The following is a 15,540-nucleotide window of genomic DNA, read 5'->3' as shown; positions in this document are numbered from 1 at the left end:
TGAGCAGCTGTTGGGAAACTTCAGGAAAAGGCTTTTTACGAACCCAGCTCAATCTCTGACCATCAATCAGCTGGGTAGGAAGGCTACTGAGGTAAGGGAGATGGCTGGGAGATGGGGGAGGGTAGTGTTAGAGGCCCCACATCCCATGTGTGAACCATTGCGTGCTGACTGTAATGAGTGACCATGATCTAACCCTTCGCTACAGGAAATCTGGGAATCTCAGAGGGAGAGAGGAAGCTGGACTTGGCTGTCTGCCTCTCTCTGGATTTCCCCAGGGAAACCGTTGGGCCCTGCCTAACTCCCTGTTTCCCCACCCCCCCATCCCTGAGCCAACCCAGCTGCTCTGCACTGGCGAATGCAGCGTCCTGGAACAGAAGGCTCCATATTCCAACTGAAGCTCAGTCACTCACTGCGACTGTTTGACGTGGGGAGGCTGCAGGAAGGTGCATTTACATAGCACTGTCAGTGTAATAAGCTAGTCCAAGGCACATCAGCAGAGCAAAGCTTGATAAGGGCACATCAGGATGGGGAGAACGAGACAACGTTTTGCAGGAAAATCTTGAAGGATCGAAGGGAAGTGGGAGGTTTCTGGAGGCCACGTGTGGAGTAAATCCTGGAGGTGATGACGGAGATGGGAATAGGGGAGGTTAGGTAGGGGCCTGGCAGCATTTCAAACCATTTGCACTGTAAACTGGGAGGTCAGGCCCAGGTCAGTGGACAATGGGTGGACAGGGCTTAGTCTGCATTAGATTGAGGGTTCCTGCACGCTGTGCAAGCCCTAAACACAGGGGGGCAGGGGGAGAAGGGATGGGGAGCAGGTGGAAACGATGCTTTTCCAAACAGCTCAATGCAGAACAAGGAGACTGACAGAGCTGGGAACTGATGGGAATCTGCCAGTTTCCACATACACTCGCTACATGGAGACACTCGCTACATGGAGACCCTCGCTCAAGGACAGGCTTCCTTAGGCAGCACCTGGCCTGGGCTGGGCCAGGCTCATTAGTTTCCACAATGTGTCACCAATCTGAAGGGGAAATAGGCTAAACCCAGCAGGGACCAGGGGACAGGCGGGGTGGGGAAACAGGCCTAAATCCAGCAGGGAGCAGGGAACAGGAGGGGATGGAGGGAACAGGCATAAACCCAGCAGGGATTAGGGAACAGGCGGGGGTGGGGAAACAGGCCAAAACCCAGCAGGGATTAGGGAACAGGAGGGGATGGAGGAAGCAGGCATAAACACAGCAGGGATTAGGGAACAGGCGGGGGTGGGGAAACAGGCCGAAACCCAGCAGGGAGTAGGGAACAGCAGGGAATTTGGGATATAGGCTAAACCCAGCAGGGATCCCGGAACAGGAGGGGATGGGGAAACAGGCTGTGATGGTGAATGTAGGGGAAGGCTCATGTGGAGAACAGGTTCCACCCTGAGCTGTTTCTGCACTGAAGAGGAGATGAGTCTCTCTCTCTCTCGAAGTGCCATCCCCACAGTCACACTCGAAAAGTGGCAGCCAATCAGGCTGGTGGGGGGAGTGGGGGGGGAGTGGTGGAAAGGGTGGGAGTCAGAGTGGGAGATGGGAAAGGAGTCAAGCTGGGTGTGGGAGTGAGTGGGAGCCAGGGTGGGGTGAGGGGGAGAGGGTGGGAGTCGGGTTGGGAGGGGAGATGGTGGGAGTCAGGCTGGGGAGAGGGGTAGAGGTGGGACAGGGGGCAGGTCAGGGAGGGGGGAAGGTGGGGGAGGGTGAGAGTGGGGGCAGGGTCAGGAAGGGGGAAGGTGGGGGAGGGTGGGAGTGGGGGCAAGCATAGGGAGGGGGGAAGGTGGGGGAGGGTGGGAGAGGGGGCAGGTTCAGGGACGGGGAAGGTGGGAGAGGGAGCAGGGTCAGGGAGGGGGAAGGTGGGGGAGGATGGAATGGGGGCAGGTTCAGGGGGAAGGTGGGGGAGGGTGAAGGGGAGCAGGGTCAGGGAAGAGGGAAGGTGGGGGAGGGTGGGAGTGAGGGCAGGGTCAGGGAGGGGGGAAGGTGGGAGAGGGAGCAGGGTCAGGAAGGGAGAAGGTGGGGGAGGGTGAGGGGGAGGAGATTCGGGGAGGGGGAAGGTGGGGGAGGGTGGGAGTGGGGTCAGGGTGGGGGATGGTGGGGGACGGTGGGGGAGGTAGGAGTGGGGGCAGGGAGGGGGATGGTGAGGGTGGGTGGGAGTGGGGGCAGGGTCTGGGAGGAGGAAGATGGGAGAGGGTGGGAGTGGGGGCAGGGTCTGGGAGGGGGGACGGTGGGGGAGGGGGAGGGGGAGGGGGAGCAGGGTGTGGGAGGGGGAAAGGTGCGGGAGGGTGGGAGTGGGGACAGGCTCAGGGGGGGGGCGAATGTGCGGGAAGGTGGGAGTGGGGTAAGGGCCGGGGGGGGGTGGTAGTGGGGGCGGGGTCAGGTTGGGGGGGAAAGTGGGGGCAGGGTTGGGGGGAAGGTGGGGGCAGGTGGGAGTGAGGGCAGTGTCAGGGAGGGGGAAGCTGGGGGAGGGTGGGAGTGGGGGCAGGGTCAGGGAGGGGGGAAGGTGGGGGAGGGTGGGAGTGGGGGCAGAGTCTGGGAGGGGGAAGTTGGGGGAGGGAGGGATGGGGGCAGGGTCAGGGAGGGGGAAGGTTGGGGGAGGGTGGGAGTGAGGGCAGTGTCAGGGAGGGGGAAGGTGGGGGAGGGTGGGAGTGATACCAGGGTCAGGGAGGGAGGAAGGTACGGGAGGGTGGGAGTGGGGCAGGGTCAGAGACGGGGGAAGGTACGGGAGGGAGGGAGTGGGGGCAGGGTCAGGGAGGGGGATGGTGGGGGAAGGTGGGAGTGGGGGCAGGGTCAGGGAGGGGGGGAAGGTGGGGGAGGGGGGAGTGGGGGGAGTGGGGGCAGGGTCTGGGAGGGGGGAAGGTGGAGTAGGATGAGTGGGGGGGGCAGGGTCAGGGAGGGGAAAGATGGGGGAGGGTGGGAGTGGGGGCCATTATGGAGGGGGAAGATGGGGGAGGTTGGGGCTGGGGCAGGGCCTGGGAGGGGGGAAAGTGGGGGTGGGAGGGAGTGGAGCCTGGGTCAGGGAAGGGGGATGGTGGGGGAGGGTGGGAGAGGAGGCAGCGTCTGGGAGTGGGAAGGTGGGGGAGGGTGGGAGTGGGGGCAGGGTCAGGGAGGGGGAAGGTGTTGGATTGTGGGAGTGGGTGCAGGGTCAGGGAGGGGGGAAGGTGTGGGAGGGTGGTAGTGGGGGCAAGGCCATGGAGGGGGGAACGTGTGGGAGGGAGAGAGTGGGGGCAGGGTCAGGGAGGGGGGATGGTGGGGGAGGGTGGGAGTGGGGTCAAGGTCAGGGTGGGGGATGGTGGGGGAGGGTGGGAGTGGGGGCAGGGTCAGGGAGGGGGGAAGGTGGGGGAGGGGAGAGTGGGGGCAGGGTCAGGGAGGGGGGAAGGTGGGGTAGGGTGGGAGTGGGTGGAGGGTCAGGGAGGGCATGGTGGGGGAGAGTGTGGGGGAGCAGGGGCTGGGAGGGGGGGAAGGTGGGGAGGGAGGGAGTGGAGGCAGAGTCTGGGAGGGCATGGTGGGGGAGGGTGTGGGGGAGCAGGGTCTGGGAGGGGGGAAGGTGGGGGAGGTTGAGGGGGAGCAGGGTCAGGATGAGGTGAAGGTGGAGGAGGGTGGGAGTGGGGGCAGGGTCAGGGGGTGAAGGTCGTGGAGGTGAGTGCGGAGATTTGGGGAGAGTGAAGGTGAGTGCTGGGGGAGGTGAGGGTGAGGATTAGGGGCCAGGTGGATGGATAGTTGGGGGGTAGTATGTGGAGGTGAGGGATGGGTGTTCGGAGAGGTGTAGCTGAGGGATTGGCTGGGGGTGAATGTTGAGGTTAGGTTGAGGTGAACTGAATGGAAATTTCAGTCTGTTTCTTTGTGTCTCCCCTCCACACCTGATCCGATGTTTAATTTATAAAAGGACACATTTCAAACCGCCTGGATAACTGGGAATCACAGAGAGTATTGGGATAGCAATATATCCAGAGAGACAGGTAGCTCCTTTCTTCCTGTCCCGTAGTTGTTGGAAAGCTTTTGTGAATGGAATAGATTCAGCAGCAGGCTGTTTAACACCCCCCCCCCCCCCCCAAAAACCGATTCACTGGAAAAGCTGAAATGTTGAAACAGTCGCTTAAATAAGCAGCGATCGCAGACTCAGGGAGTTTGCACGTCAGTATCAGTCTGACCTTTCTCTCCCTTAAAGGAATCCTTTGTGCCCACTTAATGAGAGGGAGACGGAGAGAGAGGTCCCATTGAGCCTCAAGGACAAGACCTCGATTGAGTAAGGCAGCATCCTACACAGGAGGAGGTTGTCAGGCAAGGACGCAACATGAAAATCTAACATTACACAGAAAACGCAGCCGTGATTAGTGAAAGAAACACACAGCTCATTAACCTGATTGATTCAGGAGAGGCCGACCCAGTAAATCAATAAATAAACAGCCTCAAATGCAGCGGGAAAAGATAGCAATCGCATTCATTGGCCCAACCCTTCATCCTTCCTCAAGCACAGGCCCTGTATTTTGATGTTCCTTTCTGGCACTTGTCCTCGGAAAAAGCCTCTGAGTGTCCGCTATCATCTGGGGTTACACCTTTTTTCCCCCCATTAATTAAAAGTGATTCCTGCTCCTAATGGGCATCAGAGCTTTGAGCAGAGGGCAGGAAGTGTCACTGTCTTGTGGCTGAGTAGATTTTAAACTGAGGTCTCATCTGCTCTCTCTGCTGAATAACAGCCAGGGGATTTTGGAGAAGGGATGTTCTCCAATGATAAGCCCTCAATCAACACTGTTTCAAAGTGTTATTATTATCACTGGTCATTATTCGCTGCTGTTTGTTGGGAATTTCCTGTTGATAAATGAACCTTGTTCATCTTAACTCAACCACAACAGCAACCCACTGCAGATCTACCAACTGGAAACTGCTCCCGGCTGATCCATGAAAGGCATTATGTAAATGCAAAATTCTCTTCTCTCCTGTGGAATTTCACATGGGGAGGGGGTTAAGTGCATTCCACAATCTCTGTGCACAGCTGTCCAGCCACTTGTATGATTCTCTGAGGTGTACTTGGGGTTACCATGTTATAAACACAGGAGCTAATCCTCACACAGCAAGCTCCTATAACCAACTGTACGTTGATGACCAGGTAAACTGCTGCTGGTGTTAGTTAAACCTGAGCCCAAGGTATCAAATTCCTATGTTGTTTTTATCAGTTAGTTTGATGTATCTTTACATTAATCTGGCTAACCTTCCTGGTCTCACTGCATCTGAACAATGTACATCACTTTGTTATCTCATCTGCTCATCCATGCCATCCTGATAACGTATATTTTAACAGAAACAGCCTCCAAATCTCCGCGGTTGATCATCCCTTGCAGTTTCTTTGGTGTTTCGCTTTCATGTGATAAAGGGATTAATGAGGTGAACTTGGAATTGAACCTTTGAACAGTGGGATTGATGATTCCTGTAAGTACTAGGCTCAGCCACCCACATGTACAGTCACAGTGAGATCCGAATGTATCTGGTGCTGGGGCTTAGAGGCCAGGGATCTGGTTAAAAGGCGGAGATATGGTCAAGGGTTGAACACACTCAAACTGAAAGTATTTTGAATGCTTAATGTACCACTTTTGCATCAAATTTCTTTCTACATAACTTGAATAAATATGTTAACACGTTCAAGAAGAATTGGTGAATGATTAAGTAAAGAAGGCAGAAGAATGTCCAATGTGTGTGTGTATGTATGTGTCTGCATGTATGTATGTGTGTGTGTGTGGATCTGTGTATACATGTGTGTGCATATGTATCTGCATATGTGTTCATATGTGTGTGTATCTGTGTAAGCATGTGTTTGTCTATATGTGCACCTCTGTGTGTCTCCCCATACACATGTATATACATGTTTGTGCGTATATCTGTGTATGTGTGTGTACCTCTGTATGTGTGTTTGCGTGTGTAACTGTTTATGTGTGTTTGTATGTATATCTGTGTGTGTATCTGTGTATGTGTGTTTATCTATATGTATATCAGTGTGTGTGTGTGTTTGTCTATAAGTATATGTGTATATATCTCTGTATGTGTTTATCTATATGTATATCTGTATGTGTATCTGTATACGCATGTTTGTCTATATGTGTATTGGTGTGTATGTTTATCTATATGTATAACTGTGTGTATGTGTGTTGTCTATATGTGTGTCTAACTGTGAATATTATATTTGAGTATATGTATATCTGTGTATGTCTATATGTATATCTGTGTACGTGTGTTTGTCTATATGTATACCTGTGTTTGTATATCTGTGTGTGTTTGTCTATAAGTATATCTGTGTGCATATGTGTGTGTGTTTGTCTATAAGTATATCTATCTTTGTATATCTGTGTGTTTATCTATATGTATATTTGTGTTTGTATATCTGTGTTTGTCTATATGTATATCTGTGTGTATATCTGTGTATGTGTGTTTATCTATATGTATATCTGTGTGTTTGCATTTGTCTATATGTATATTTGTGTTTGTATATCTGTGCGTGTTTGTCTATATGTATATCTGTGTGTATATCTGTGTTTTTGTGTTTGTCTATATGTATATCTGTGTGTATATCTGTGTATGTGTGTTTGTTTATATGTATATCTGTGTGTGTTTGTCTATATGTATATCTGTGTGTTTGTGTTTGTCTATATGTATATCTGTGTGTATACCTGTGTGTTTGTGTTTGTCTATGTGTATATCTGTGTGTATATCTGTGTATGTGTTTGTCTATATGTATACCTGTGTGTTTGTCTATATGTATATCTGTGTGTTTGTGTTTGTCTATATGTATATATGTGTATATCTGTGTATGTGTGTTTGTCTATATGTATATCTGTGTGTGTTTGTCTATATGTATATCTGTGTGTATATCTGTGTATGTGTGTTTGTCTATGTGTATATCTGTGTGTTTGTCTATATGTATATATGTGTGTATATCTGTGTGTTTGTGTTTGTCGATATGTATATCTGTGTGTATATCTGTGTATGTGTGTCTGTTTATATGTATATCTGTGTGTTTGTCTATATGTATATATGTGTGTTTATCTGTGTGTTTGTGTTTGTCTATATGCATATATGCGTGTATCTGTGTATGCGTGTTTTTCAGAATATCACCGATGGAGTACAGACAGCACACCACGGTAAATGAGATTCTTTAATGACCCTCAGCAGCACCCTAACCCTAAGGGCCTCTGTCGTGTTGGCAGATCAGCTAACCATTCCCTACAAGTGCATCATGGGAGTGATTATGGACTAGCTATTTAACTGCAGTAGCTTCACAAACAGGTAGATCCTGCTGCCCTCACAGAGTACAGCAAGCACTGCAATTCATTTCTGCAGAAGTCAGAGGGAAACCAAGTTCAAGGAAGATTGAGCAGGGCTCTCATCGGGTAGATTTACTGATCTATGGGGGAGTTGAGGGCTGTGGGGGAATGGGGAGAGAAGGTGAGTTGAGTTGAGGGCTGTGGGGGAATGGGGAGGGAAGGTGAGTTGAGTTTACAGTCAGATTCTGATAAGCCCTGACTAACAGGGCTGCATGGCCAGCTCCTCTTCCTGTTCCTACTGACCTGACAACAACATTTGGAGACGTGTGACTGGGTCAGGGTTCCACACTGATACCCCCGCTGGAGACTCCTTGACACCAGTTCCTTCCGGCAGTGGGTTTAACCATGTTCATTTCACAAACGGGTTAATGTTTAATGCAAAATTGAGGGAAGATTGTCTGCAGACCAAAGTCTCTTGTGTTTTTTGAACCACATTAGCATATCAACTCCCTTAAAATGTCGACTTCGCTCACAGCAACCTTGCAGAAACCGTACAAAAACGGATTGTCTGCAATGAGTAAAATTGGTCATCGGCTCCGATACTGATTACCCATGCCCTCACCTCCCCCACCCCCTCACCCTCACCCCCTCACCCTCACCCTCACCCTCACCTCCCCAACCCCCTCCCCCTCACCTCCACCTCCCCCTCATTTCCACTTCACCCTCACCTCCACCTCACCCTCACCCTCACCTCCACCTTCCCCTTCCCCTCACCCTCACCTCCCCCACCCCCTCACCCTCACCCTCACCCTCACCTCCCCAACACCCTCACCCTCACCCTCACCCTCACCCTCACCTCCCCAACCCCCTCACCCTCACCCTCACCTCCCCAACCCCCTCACCCTCACCCTCACCCTCACCTCCCCAACCCCCTCACCCTCACCCTCACCTCCCCCACCCCCTCAACCTCACCCTCACCCTCACCCTCACCCTCACCCTCACCTCCCCAACCCCCTCACCCTCACCCTCACCCTCACCCTCACCTCCCCAACCCCCTCACCCTCACCCTCACCTCCCCCACCCCCTCAACCTCCCCCACCCCCTCACCCTCACCTCCCCCACCCCCTCAACCTCACCCTCACCCTCACCCTCACCCTCACCTCCCCAACCCCCTCACCCTCACCCTCACCCTCACCCTCACCTCCCCAACCCCCTCACCCTCACCCTCACCCTCACCTCCCCCACCCCCTCACCCTCACCCTCACCCTCACCCTCACCTCCCCAACCCCCTCACCCTCACCTCCACCTCCCCCTCATCTCCACTTCACCCTCACCTCCACCTCACCCTCACCCTCACCTCCACCTTCCCCTTACCCTCACCTCCACCTCCACCTTCCCCTCACCCTCACCTCCACCTCCCCCTCACCTCCACCTCCCCCATCTCCACTTCACCCTCACCTCCACCTCCACCTCCCCCTCCCCCTCATCTCCACCTCCCCCTCCCCCTCATCTCCACCTCACCCTCACCTACACCGCCACCTCACCTCCACCTCCACCTCCCCCTCACCTCCCCATCCCCCTCATGATTAGATTACATTAGATTACATTACAGTGTGGAAACAGGCCCTTCGGCCCAACAAGTCCACACCGACCCGCCGAAGCGCAACCCACCCTTACCCCTACATTTACCCCTTACCTAACACTACGGGAAATTTAGCACGGCCAATTCACCTGACCCTGCACATCTTTGGACTGTGGGAGGAAACCGGAGCACCCGGAGGAAACCCACACAGACACGGGGAGAAGGTGCAAACTCCACACAGTCAGTCGCCTGAGGCGGGAATTGAACCCAGGTCTCTGGCGCTGTGAGGCAGCAGTGCTACCCACTGTGCCACTGTGCTGCCCACCTCACCCTCACCTCCACCTCCACCTCAACCTACCCCTCACCTCCACCTCCCCCTCATCTCCACCTCCCCCTCACCTCCACCTCCCCCTCACCTCCACCTCCCCCTCACCTCCACCTCCCCCTCCCCCTCACCTCCACCTGCCCCTCACCTCCACCTCCCCCTCACCTCCACCTCCCACTCCCCCTCATCTCCACCTCACCCTCGTCTCCACTCCCCCTCACCTCCACCTCACCTCGCCTCCACCTCTCACTCCCTCTCAGCTCCCCTCCCCCTCACCTCCCCTCTATCTCACCTCCACCTCCCACTCCCTCTCGCTTCCGCCTCCCCTCCCCTCCCCTCCCCCTCGCTTCCACCTCCCCCTCGCCTCCCCCTCCCCTCCCCTCCCCCTCACTTCCCTTCCCACTCCACCTCGCCTCCCCTCCCCTTCCCCTCCCCCTCGCTTCCGCCTCCCCTCACCCTCACCTCCCCCTCCCCTCATCTCACCCTCCCCCTCATCTCCGCCTCCCCCTCACTTCCGCCTCCCCTCACTTCCGCCTCCCCCTCACCTCCCCTCCCTCTCCCTTCCCCCTCACCTCCCCTCCCCCTCGCTTCCACCTCCCCCTCACCTGCCCCTCACCTCCACCTCACCCTCGCCTCCACCTCACCCTCACCTCCACCTCGTCCTCCACCTCCAACTCGCCATCACCCTCACCTCCCACTTGCCTCCATTCCCTCTCACCTCCACCTCACCCTCACCTGCACCTCCCCCTCGCTTCCACCTCCCCCTCACCTACAGCTCCCCCTCACCTCCACCTCCCCCTCATCTCTATGTCCCCCTCGCCTCCACTTCCCCTCACCTCCACCTCCCCCTCGACTTCACCTCCACTCGCCTCACCCCCACCTTCCCCTCACCGCTACGTCCCCCTCACCTCCCCTCCCCCTCACCTCCACCTCCCCTCCCCCTCACCTCCCCAACCCCTCGCTTCCACCTCCCTCTCACCTCCACACCTCCACCACCCCCTCTCCTCCACCATCCCTCCCCCTCCCCCTCACCTCCCCCTCCCCCTCACCTCCACCTCCTTTTCACCCTCACCTTCCCCTTCGTGTCCACCTCCCCCTCACACTTCACTCCACCTCCCCCTCACCCTCGACTCCACCTTCCCCTTACCCTCACCTCCACCTCCCCCTCGACTCCACTCCCTCTCACCTCCACCTCCCTTGCCTCCTCCTCCCCCTCACCTCCACGTCCCGTCCCTCTCACCTCCCCCTCCCCCTCACCTCCTCCTCACCCTCCTCCTCACCTCCACCTCCCCCTCACCTCCACCTCCCCCTCACCTCCTCCTCACTCTCCTCCTCACCTCCACCTCCCCCTCGCCTCCACCTCCCTCTCGCTTCCACCGCCCCCTCACCTTGCCTCCCCCTCGCTTCCATCTCCTCCTCACCTCCCCTCCCCTTTGCCTCCACCTCCCCCTTGACTCCCCCTCCCCATCCTCCTCACCCTCACCTCCCCCTCACCTCCACCTCCCCCTCAACTCGACCTCCCTCACCTCCCCTCCCCCTTACCTCCCCCTCACCTTCGCCTCCCCCTCACCTTCGCCTCCCCTCTTACTCACCTCCATCTGCCCCTCGCTTTACCCTGCCCCTCACTTCCCCCTCCTCCATCCTTCCTCTCCCTCTGCCCTCACGCCCCCCCGCCCGTAGCCTCCCATTCTCCCTCACCTCACCCTTGCCCTGAACACACCCTCCCCACTGGGCTGACAGTATCCCTGACTTCAGTACCCTCGCCCACGTTGGTCCAGCCCTTGTTTCACCCTCCATAGCTGAGAGCTTTCCCTGGTCAGGTTTCCCAGGAAAGCTAATCAACTGTGGAGTGCTTCACATTTTGCTCTCCTCGTCCGGATGTTTCCAACATTCAGTTTCCCAGGAACGATTTCCCGGCTCTCGAATCCTCTCCCTGAAATTCCCCAGGCTCTCTGTCTCATTTGCTCCCTGAAACTTTTGTCTGTAACCAAGCTCATCCCTGCACACTGCCCAGCCCTCCAATCAGCATCTCCAAAATAGATAGAGAAATTGCCTGAGAGAGTCAGTAAGTTTGGCAGCATCTGTGGAGAGAGGGACAGAGTTAGTGTTTGGAATCTGACCTGTACTTTCCAGAATGAGATCTATCCCTGTTGTGTTGATCGTCAGAGTGTGGAGACAGCAGAAAGCTCTTTGTCCCCTTGAGGCTGTTACTGTGTTCTATTGCTGGAGCTAACCCTCTTCTCTTTCCCTTTGCTCCATTGCCTCTCATTCACTTAGCCCAACCAAACCTGATCCATCTCGATCGGGAAAGCTGCAGTTTTCCCCAGCTCCCACTGTTGGGGAGGGAGAGTTCCACATGATCCACTTGCTTCCAAGTGTACAAGTGACCAAGCTCCCATGTCCTGCCTCTGATCTGGGCTGGCCCACCAAAGGGCATGGTTTCTCTCTGTTTGTGATGCAAAAGTGTTTTGAACAACCTCCATCAGGTCAATCTCCCGAATTGGAGGGAGTACAAACCATTTTATTCAAATTGCTGTGGTGATTTATCCGACCACTTTAACCTGGATATTGTTCAGGGCAATCCGACTCTGCGCTCCAGCCTCCCTCATCACCCACTCTCCATTGGGGTCAGTGTTTTCTCCTTGAGGTGTAGAGTTTGAGCTGAACGCTGTGCTGCAGACTGGGTCAGACCAGAGTGCTGTATGACTGTAACATCTCTTGCCCCTAGCTCCCTGACCAGGGCGCTTTGCACCAGAGTAGCAGGTTTAGTAACCTGTTTACATAGACACTCAGATCCTTTCCTCATCGACAGTCTGTCAACTCTGAATAAAATGTTCCAACATGCCCCTCTTGGATTGGAAGTGATGACCTCATGTTTGAAGATGAAGCAATGTTACTCAGTTAAAATAAAACCTACAAATTCATGGGAGAAAGTGAGGACTGCAGATGCTGGAGGTCAGAGTTGAGAGTGTGGTGCTGGAAAAGCACAGCAGGTCAGGCAGCATCCGAGGAGCAGGAGAATCGACGTTTTGGATTCCTGATGAAGGGCTTATACCCGAAACGTAATTCTCCTGCTCCTCGGATGCTGCCTAACCTGCTGCGCTGTCAATTTGTGGCTTCACTTTTGAACCAGCACCAGGCGTGCCTCACACAACAAAGCCTTGCCTCGCGATTCCTGCTCCCGGAGTATTTGTTGTCGTTGCTGGGACTGGGATATTTTGAAAGCTGCTTCCCACTGGTTAGTGATGGGGTGCGGGTACCACCATTTCACTTGCACCGACTTGACATTTACAGAGGCAGGCCATTCGGCCCAGAAATTTCATGCTGGTCTTCATCAGAGCCCCTTCCCAAACCTGGTCATTGTATCCAGTGTGGATATCCTCCATTCCCATTCCCTACTCCCTGGTCTCTCCCTATCCAGCTTCCTTCTTTAACAACAGACCCCACCCCCTCACTTCCTGCACAAACAGACGTTGTTCCTTTTATCAGGAAATATCCACATTGATTTCTCGGAGGCAGGAGGGTTCCATTTCCAGGAGAAATGGGACACTCGGGAATGTGATCCACTCCAAGGGCTGCTGTGTTTTATCCTGCCTCTGCACTCAGCTGACAGGCAGCAAGGTCCGGAGAGCCGGAATATGATGGGATGAGGAAACGTGGGAGCTGTAGTGGAGTTGAGTCTGCAAACACAGATGCGCTAACCTCTCAGCAGGCCCGCTGAGCTCTATAGCTAGGGACAGAGAGGGGGAGTGTGCACGGGGGTGGGGGAGGGAGGGGGTGTGTGGGACAGGACACAGTCTCCCTCCTGCCACTTGCAGCTGTGCATAATTCCCATCATCACCTCGAGCCAAGCCGCTCTGCCTGGCCTCTGCTCCTGCACTTATGTCAGAGCCATTATGTAAGGCATAGTTTCCACTTCTGCCTCTGAGAGGGCTCCAGCATTCTGCAACTCCCCTCTCAAACTGTCTGCGGAGATTTACAGCAGGACTTGGACTCTTCACATCATCGTCACCTTGGGGATTATAGGAGGAAATAATTTATTACATTCATTTCACACAATCCCTGTGTCTCAGACATAAATCTCCAATTTAACAGATGATTACCTTCATGTAGAACAATTTGGAATGTAGTCTTTACAGCAAGAGATCATCAGAGATGACATCAACCAATCAACAACCCATCTACATAACATCTATCAATCGGTTATTTGTCTCTTATTCATCTCTCTACTTTATATATGTCTCTCTCTCTCTCTCTTTATATATATCAAGAGAGAGAGAGAGATATCTCATTTTTCCATGATGAATTTGTGACCACATTTATATGAAATCTTCCTGAACAGGTCTGATCTCCCACATAGGTAAAACATTCCTGATGAAGGGTTTCTGCCTGTCTCCTGCTCCTCGGATGCTGCCTGACCTGCTGTGCTTTTCCAGCACCACCCTTTTCAACTCCCACCGTAGCGCCACCACTTGACAGTGGGAATAATTGCAAAATGTATCAAACATTGGAAAAAGGTGCCCATCACAATCCCTTCCTCTTCTCTCTCCAGAGGGGATTTACCAGAATGAAGGATCCGAGGAAAGATTAGAGAGATTGGGCTTACCCTCCTTGGAGCAGAGCGAATTAAGAGGTGACCGCATCGAGGTGTTCAAACCTCTGACCAGTTTTGACAGGGTAAAGAAGGATACTTTGTTTCCGCTCCTTCTTATATCGGTAATTAGAGTCGCAATTTTAAAATTGTCAGCAAGAGAGCTAGGAGTGGGCTGAGGAGAAACTTCTTGACTCAGAGAATTGTCGGATTTGGAACGCGCTGCCTGGGAGAGTGGGGAGATGGATTCTATAGGAGGTTTCAAAAGAGAGCTAGATATACATTTGTAAGTGATGCATTTAGACAGCTACAGAGCTGGAGAGTGGGACTAGCTGGGAGCTGGTACAGACAGGATGGGATGAATGGCCTCCTACTGCACTGTAAATGTCTATGATTCTCTATGGTTCTATTCTTTGGAGTCCTCCCTTTCTGCTCCCCAGAGAGGGTAAACTGGACCTTGGATTATGCTCAGGGTGGTGCCCCTGATATTGCAGTGCACTGAGTCAATCCGAAACATTGCCAGGCATTGAATTGGCAAAGCGACAGTTAGGATGGGCACTGCCAGAGGCAATGGATACCAGGCATGAAGCCTGCAACACTGTGGGCACAGGACCAAGATCTTATCATTACTGCACAGTGCAGGGAGATGCCACCACCAGGAACCTGGCCATGAGCAGACCCAGAGCTATAAATACCATCCAGGCCACTCACATTCGGAGGTGAAAAGGATTAGTCTCAAGAACAGAAGGCTGAGGACAGCACAGTGTATTCCTGGCTGGTTACAGTCCTCTAGCTGACGGCTGCGGAAGTAATTGCGTGACATGACTTGAGGTGTATGCTTTTTCCAGCGAGACGTCCTTCAGTGTCTCGCTACACCAGGTACAAAGTCACATCAGCTACAAAGCCGGTTGTCTGGTATCTGACCAGGCGTGTGGCCCCCTGACAGGGACTGGAATTTGGAGAAAGACAGGGAGATGTGCTTGGCCCCAGCAAAGCTGAAGGCCAAGGGAAGAATTGTGAAGCTGGGGGCCTGTCTCTGGGCTGACCTTTATCATCACTGTCTGTGGGAACCTCAGAGGGAATGCAGCACAGATTCACCAGAGTGAGACCGGCACACAGCTAGACAAACAGCATCGAGGTCTTTAAGCTGATTGAAGGAAGCAGAGAGAGAAAAGCAACCTTTTCTGCTAGGAATCCAGGCAAACGAAGCAAGATCTTAAAATTCGAGGTAGACCTTTTACGGGTGATGCCAGAATATATTACTTTGCACACACAATGGCAGTGGAGATCTGGAACTCTTATACACTGCCAAAGTGAAAAGTTCAGCTTGGTAGGTTTTTTTTTGAGGTAAGTATTAAGGAATATAGAGCCGTGACAAGTGAATGGAGTTAGATCCAGGTCACCAGTGATCGAGGTAAATGGGAAGACAGGCTGAAGGAGTAGAATGCTTTTCTTAAGAGGGAGATCAGGCGTGAAATGGTGAGTTTGTGTCAGACATCCTGAAAAAGAATTGTCTGTGTCCCAGGTAAATGGCCGGATAAGTGAAAAAAAGGCAATACTACATCTTTCCCAGATGTTTATTCAACCCAGGAAAATGTCCAAACGCATTTTGTCAGGAGCATTCTCAAAACAAAAGCTGATTCCAAGCTTTACAGATGATCAAATAAAAAGTGAGTTTAAGTAGTGCCTTACAGGAGGAGAGAGAGAGAGGCAGAGAGAGAGAGACAGACTGACAGAGACACAGAGAGAGACAGATAGAGGCAGAG

At 53.5% G+C, this 15,540-nt stretch overlaps 1 protein-coding gene and 1 pseudogene across 4 annotated transcripts in view; one reads left to right on the top strand and one right to left on the bottom strand.

The window, feature by feature from the left end:
- LOC122541552 (tenascin-X-like) overlaps positions 1-15,540 on the bottom strand; it is a 196,120-nt gene that overhangs the window by 150,853 nt on the left and 29,727 nt on the right. The window lies entirely within an intron of this gene.
- On the top strand, positions 5,709-7,157 carry LOC148140066 (uncharacterized; annotated as a pseudogene).

The sequence above is a fragment of the Chiloscyllium plagiosum genome, unplaced genomic scaffold (genome assembly GCF_037043375.1).
Source record: "Chiloscyllium plagiosum isolate Xiang-an unplaced genomic scaffold, Cpla_swu_hap1 HiC_scaffold_35, whole genome shotgun sequence".
Taxonomy (NCBI): domain Eukaryota; kingdom Metazoa; phylum Chordata; class Chondrichthyes; order Orectolobiformes; family Hemiscylliidae; genus Chiloscyllium; species Chiloscyllium plagiosum.
Note: the sequence above shows the minus strand (reverse complement) of the source record. Positions and strands in the feature narration are given on the sequence as shown.